Raw genomic sequence first — 7,076 nt, 5'->3', positions numbered from 1 at the left:
GAGAGACTTAAAATTCTATGTTGAAAAAATAAAATTCTATGTTAAAACAAAAAATGGTATAATGACTAATTTTCTTAGTCATAGCTATGGCAAAATTGAGTAGCTTAGGATAACAAAAATTTATGATTCTGTAGTGTCTCTAAGTTAGGAATCTGGGCAGAGCTGGGGCATCTGGCTTCAGATCTCATAAAAAAGTACTATGAGGATGTTAGAAATATGTGATCTCCTCTTATGGGAGATCTTATGGGAGTAGGGAGGGACTCTACTTCAAAGCCCACTGTTGTAGTTTCTGGTAGGATCAGTTCCTTGTAGGCTGATGGTCCTCAATTCAATTCTTGCTTAATGAATCTCTTCCTGGGTCACTTTCTAACACAGAGAAGACTTCACTTAGAAGAGAGAGAATGAGAACAAATGAGAACAAGAGAAAGCAAGATAGATGCCAGGGTTTTGTCTGCTGATCACAAAAGTGACATCCCATTATATTAGCCAAACTCTAATTCATAAAAACAAGTCACTCAGCCTAGCCACAATTAAGGGGACTTTTTACATAAAAGTCTGAATACTAAAGGTGATCAAAAAATGCAAAAATTGAAAATACAAGGGAATGAGGGATGGCTCCGTGGCTAATGATTTTTAATTGCAGAATTAAGTTCCTTCTTTCCTGCATTCGCACTAGCATTAGTTTTCTTGTTGTTCTTGATGTGTGCCAGCGAATGCAGGAAAGAAGGAACTCTCATTCACTGCTGTTGGGAATGTTGACTGATCCAGCCTTTTTGGAAAACAAGATTCTAAAGAGCAAAGGTGGCAGTTGATTTTGTTGGTAGTGAGGAGTGGATTGTTTAGGGTTCTTCTTGTTTCCTTCTGGTTCTTCCTAACTTTCTCACTCCCCACTAAAAAGGAGTAAGTCACATGATAGAGAATTGGAAAAAATAACCTATTCCCTGTTGTATTAATTGTTAATTATAAAGTCCTAGTGGTGCATGGAGGGATGGATGGAAGATGGTGAGGCCTTTCTCGACCCACCCTGGCTCCTACAGCCCCTATGGCCTGGTGGGTCTGTAGGTATCAGGGTAATGACAAGAAAATTATCCACAGGCAGTCAGATAAAGTTTCAGGAGACACAAAGTTTTATTAATAAGGTCCTAACCACCATGTGCATTTTTCACATGGCTTCTACGCTAAGCAGCTTCTTTCCTGCTCCAGCATCTATCCTGTCTCTCATCTCTCCATGCTGCCTCTATCCTTCCTGCTGCTTCTCTTGCTGAGTCTCTCAGCTGCCTACCCCAAGCAACCCCTTAAATCACCAACCAAAGACCCCTCCCAGCTATGGGAGGGTCTCCCTTTCCAGGTGAGATAGGCAGGAAGTTGGGGAAGAGGGTAGCAATTCCCTTTCTCCTTTCCCCTGGAATGCCCACTTAAAGCTTAATTTCTGAGATGAGTAACAAAAGTTCAGTACAGGTGCTGGAGATATAGGACAGCGAGTAGCGAAGCTTGCCTTAGACACGGTAAATTCCAAGACACATATGGTCACTCGAGCCCCACCTGAAATGATCTCTGAGCACAGAGCTAGGAGTAAGGCCTAAGGACTAAGGCGAAGCTTGCCTTAGACACGGTTCAATTCCAAGACACATATGGTCACTCGAGCCCCACCTGAAATGATCTCTGAGCACAGAGCTAGGAGTAAGGCCTGAACACCACCACCAGGTATGACCCCAAACAAACAAAAAAGCAAAACTTCAAGGACAAGTCAAGTACTTATAAAGATCTTACCTGGAATGGTGGGTGTGACCCTCAAACAAAACAAAAGACAAAACTCAAGTACCTTATAATGGACAGGAGAATGCATCTTCAACCATATAATCAGTCATTCAAATAAGCTGAATATAGAGCCATGGAGGCATGGAGGCATGGTTCAGTGATAGTGAACAGTGATAGTGAATTCTGAATTTGATGCCAGGCACATGTATACACCACTACACACATCCACACACACACACACACACACACACCCAAACACACACAATACAATATGAATATGAATATGAAGCCAAGAATCTTGGAGTCTCTGGTCTGATCCTGTGAAAAGCCACACATTTGGAATCTTCCTTTTCATTGTAAAAAAGGAAAGGGCTGTGGTGACCGGCCACACAGTAATCATTAACTTTCCAAGTCTGACCATAGAACAGCTAACTATATCTTGGCACCCTGACACCCCATCCCCAAAAGAATGAGGTTTATGGAATAGATAAGGAAAAAGCTCTGCCTGTAGACCTCAATGTAAAAATAACATCAGTCAGGAGACTTGCTGTCTAGCCCCGTTTCCTTTGTGAACTGCTAAGATGTGGCAACTTCCCCTCAAAAAGACATAATGTATAAAATCTCAGCGCTTTCATGCAGAACTGGGAACTACTGAAGGCTATTCCTGGCCTCACATCCCCAGATTGAATCTTAAATAAATTCACCTAACATCTAAGGTTTTCTGTTTTTAGTTAACACATGGCTTTCACATAAGGAGTGGGGGCTTAGGAGTGGGGGCTTAGAGGCCCATGCTGGATGCTGGGAATCTAAGAATCTAAGTCTTAAAAATAACCATCCTATGGAATGAGAGAGAGAGAGAGAGAGAGAGAGAGAGAGAGAGAGAGAGAGAGAGAGAGAGAGAGAGAGAGAGAGAGAAGACAGTAGATAGGATGTTTGTCTGAGCCCTTTAAGAGTGGTCTCTAAGCACAGAATGAACCTTAACCACCATGGGCATGGCCCCAAAATAAAACAACAAGAAAAAATATTCCAGAACAATATGTCTCAAACTGGGGCTGGAGAGATAGCATGAAGGTAAGGCGTTTGCCTTTCATGCAGAAGGTCATTGGTTCGAATCCACACACACACACACACACACACACACGCGCACACACACACACACACACACACACACACAAAAGAATATGTCTCAAAAAGTAGTCTCAAACAAGCCTAGAATGTGTGAGGCCCTGACTTTGATCCCTGACACCACGTATCTCTACCCGACATAGTTGTGTATAGCCTCAAGTATAGAGAGTGACCCCTGTGCCTCTCCCCCAGTACTGCTAGGAGAACCCTATTTTTTTTTAATTATAAATTTTTATTTTGACCACATTGGCTTACATATCTTTCACAGTAATATTTTAGGTACATATTAACATAGAATCAGAGGAATTCCCATCACCAAATTTGTCCTCCCTCCACCCTCGTTCCCAACCTGCATCCCATATCCTCACCCTCACCTCCCGGGCTGCTAGAATAAGTGGTCCCCTCTGTGTTAGCTTACTACTTAGAGATCATACATCTGTTTGGTCCTGGTACTCTCCCTTACTTCCCCCTCTATTTGAGAAACGGAACTAGATAGTTCAAGTTATATGGCTTTGTTTGAAGAAAAGAAAAAAAAAGCAATAAAATGGGGTAGAAATAAAAAAAGCTGAAAATGGGTGGAGTCCTTGAGGCTCTCAACCTCAGTTTGAGAGAGGAAAGGAAACAAGGAATCGAAACACCACAATACAAAAGAAGTATCGAATAAGATATCCAGTGAGCACTACAGCAATAAAGACAAGCACCACAAAACAGCCACCGTCCTGAAATATAAACATGGCAGAGCACAAAAAGAAAAAAGGAAAAAAAAATGGAGACACCAACTCACCAACTTCAATATCCACATCAAGACAAAGAAGACAAAAAAAAAGTAAATAAATAAATTGATAAATGAATAAAAAAGATTATTTTGGACAGCCATTGCAGTGCATTGAGCTCCATAGAGACCGGCGGTGGGGCCAGGCGAACAGAGGGGCGACCAGAGCGACGCGGAGCCTCGCTCGAGGAAAATAATTAAACATGGGCAAAGGAGATCCTAAGAAGCTGAGAGGCAAAATGTCATCCTATGCATTCTTTGTGCAAACTTGCCGGGAAGAGCACAAGAAGAAGTACCCAGATGCTTCTGTCAACTTTTCAGAGTTTTCTAAGAAGTGCTCAGAGAGGTGGAAGACCATGTCTGCTAAAGAGAAGGGAAAATTTGAAGACATGGCAAAGGCTGACAAGGCCCGCTATGAAAGAGAAATGAAAACTTATATCCCTCCTAAAAGGGAGACAAAAAAGAAGTTTAAGGATCCCAATGCACCCAAGAGGCCTCCTTTGTTCTGAGTATCGCTCAAAAATCAAAGGAGAGCATCCTGGCCTGTCTATTGGTGATGTTGCAAAGAAATTGGGTGAGATGTGGAACAACACTGCTGCAGATGACAAGCAGCTTTATGAAAAGAAGGCTGCTAAGCTGAAGAAAAAATATGAAAAGGATATTGCTGCATACCGAGCTAAAGGAAAGCCTGATGTGGCCAAAAAGGGAGTTGTTAAAGCGGAAAAAAGTAAGAAAAAGAAGGAAGAGGAAAAAGATGAGGAGGATGAAGAAGACTAGGAAGAGGAAGAGGATGTAGAAGATGAAGATGAAAAAGATGATGATGATGATGAATAAGTCAGTTATAGCACAGTTTTTTGTCTATAAAGCATTTAACCCCCCTGTACACACTCACTCCTTTTTTTTTACTGCCCAGCCCACCCTTTTTATTTATTTATTTATTTTTACAACTCACTCCTTTTAAAGAAAAAAATTAAAATGTAAAAAAAAAATTATTTTGTGCTTTTTTTTTTTTTTTCCTGCATAGGCACAGAAAATAATGGGGACATTAGAGAGGAAAATCCCTTGGTCTAAGACAGGGGTCTTCAAACTTTTTAAAGTGGGGGCCGGATTACAGTCCCTTAGAGAGCTGGAGGGCCAGACTATATGAGCTACTAATTCCTACTCACACTGCACATATCTTATATAAGTAAAATGAAACCATTTATAAATAAACAGATCACGCACCAGTATTTCTTTTTTTTTTTTTTTTTTGGTTTTTGGGCCACACCAGTTTAATGCTCAGGGGCTACTCCTGGCTATACGCTCAGAAGTCGCTCCTGGCTTGGGGGGACCATATGGGACGCTGGGGGATCGAACCGCGGTCCATCCTACGCTAGCGCTTGCAAAGCAGACACCTTACCTCTAGTGCCACCTTCCTGGCCCCTCGCACCAGTATTTCAATGGGAACTGTGGGCCTGCTTTTGGCTAATGAGATGGTCAATGTCCGGTTCCATATTTGTCACTGCCAGCTGTAACTAGTGATGCAAGTGGGCATCAGTTAATCTTGATCTGGTTGGAGATTTCAGATGTTTCATTCTTAAAAAAGTCTGTTCACCAGCATAAGTGCTACCAAAGATGGTTACCATTTTGAGTGCATGGTTCCTGATATTTGGATATACACTGAGTGTATATGCTGGCAGGTATCTTGGCAACCAAACAGCGCTCACTGCTGGCGGGCTGGATCAGACTCCTCTGCAGGCCGCATGTGGCCGGCGGGCCCTAGTTTGAAGACCCCTGGTCTAAGAGATATAAGGTTTCTCCACATTTGAAGTATACTGTCATGGGATTAACTATAGACCTCTTGCATATTCATTTACTCTCCCCTCAGTGCTTTTGTGGTGTATGGAAGACTTCTGCTCCTTCATGGGTGATAAACTCAGACCTCTGTATCTAGAGATCTTGGTATCTCACAGGTCAAGGAGTGGAGCTTATGCTGAAGTCTTTCTTTGTGGGTCTAGAAGTTCTGTTCCTTCAGTGTCTTTTTAATCCATCTTCTGCAATTGGTGGTCTTGGTCATTGTGCTGATCCTAGGATGGAGCCTGGGATAGAGTCTTTCGTTGTGTTTCCAGTAACTCATTCAGTTGTGATTGTCTCAGTCAGACCTCTGGTGTGGGTGTACCTATTTAAAACCCTGAGACCCACCCATTTCTGGGAGGGGTCTTGGGAACCGGATAGTAGGTGTAACCTTACCTGCGAGACCCTCCCATTCCTGGGAGGGGTCTTGAAAATGTTAGATAAGGCTTGGACCAAGGGAATTAGGGCTTTTGGCTCTAGCGCCCTTTTGGCTCTTTGCCCTTGCTGCGCTGCTGTGCGCTCTGGCTTCTGGGTTTCTGTATTCTGGTCTTTGACCAGCATGGAGCCCAAAGGGAAGATGGCTAACAGGAAATAAGATGCAGGGCTAGCAAAATATTGCTGTGCTTAAAAGGTTATGAATAGGCCACACACACGTGGTGGCTAGGGCTTGAATAAAGTTGTTGCTTCCTGACGCCTGACTGTGAGTGAGTGATTTCACCTGGGCCTGGGACTCGCTGACTGCATGGAGGTTGCAGAGCCACGTGGACTGGGATGGCACGGAGAGAAATCCACCGCCATCCAGCCCCATCATTAATTATTTAATGCAACACTCTGGAATTAGAGATCTTGTTTGTTGTACAGATCGTAGATGAAAGCCTAGTCTAGGGCTTTTTTTTTTTTTTTTTTTTTTTTTATCAGTCCCAGGAAATGTACTGACCAGGCTTGGTTGTAAAACTCAGTCATCTGACCCTATTAAAAATGTTAGTAGGCTGGAGCAATAGTGCCATGTATACAGGGAACTGTCTTGCATGTGGTTGACTGGAGTCTGATCTATGGTTTGATCAACAGAGCACAACAAGGGGTGATCCCTAAGAACAGACCCAGTAGTAGTCTTGATCTCTGTTAGATGGGGTCCAAAAAATTTTTTTTGTAATTTTTAAATTAAGGTATATTGTTGGGACCTGGGTTATGAACAAAAAGTGACACCATTTTATAAAGGTCACATAGCAGGCTTCTTCTCAGGTTCTGAGCAGGGAGAGATGACATTTTGTAAGAACCACATGGTGTAAATCACATGCTAGGTCTTTACAAGCCTACTTCCATTAACACTGCCCCAAGCTACCTGGCCATGCCAGGTAGCCTATCAGCAAAGGACAAGGGAGCAGGAAGAAGGTACCCATAGACAATAGCCAATCATTTTAAAGATCATCAGAAAACTGGAACCTCCCTATCTCCCTTCCCTATATAATATTCCTCATGACCTTGGGTGGAGACCCTGCCATCCAGTATGGGGTCTTTTTAGCAGAGGAATTAAAGTATTAAACTTTATTCCAGTTGTGTGGTCTCATCCTTCGAGTCTGGACTCTAG

The 7,076-nt window shown here is 42.7% G+C and overlaps 1 pseudogene; it reads left to right on the top strand.

Moving 5' to 3' along the window:
• The first annotated feature begins 3,758 nt into the window (after nt 1-3,758).
• On the top strand, nt 3,759-4,499 carry LOC126006632 (high mobility group protein B1-like; annotated as a pseudogene).
• The last annotated feature ends 2,577 nt before the right edge of the window (nt 4,500-7,076 follow it).

This window comes from Suncus etruscus, chromosome 4 (assembly GCF_024139225.1).
Source record: "Suncus etruscus isolate mSunEtr1 chromosome 4, mSunEtr1.pri.cur, whole genome shotgun sequence".
Lineage (NCBI taxonomy): Eukaryota > Metazoa > Chordata > Mammalia > Eulipotyphla > Soricidae > Suncus > Suncus etruscus.
The sequence above is the reverse complement of the archived record's forward strand: the minus strand, read 5'-3'. Positions and strand labels throughout refer to the sequence as shown.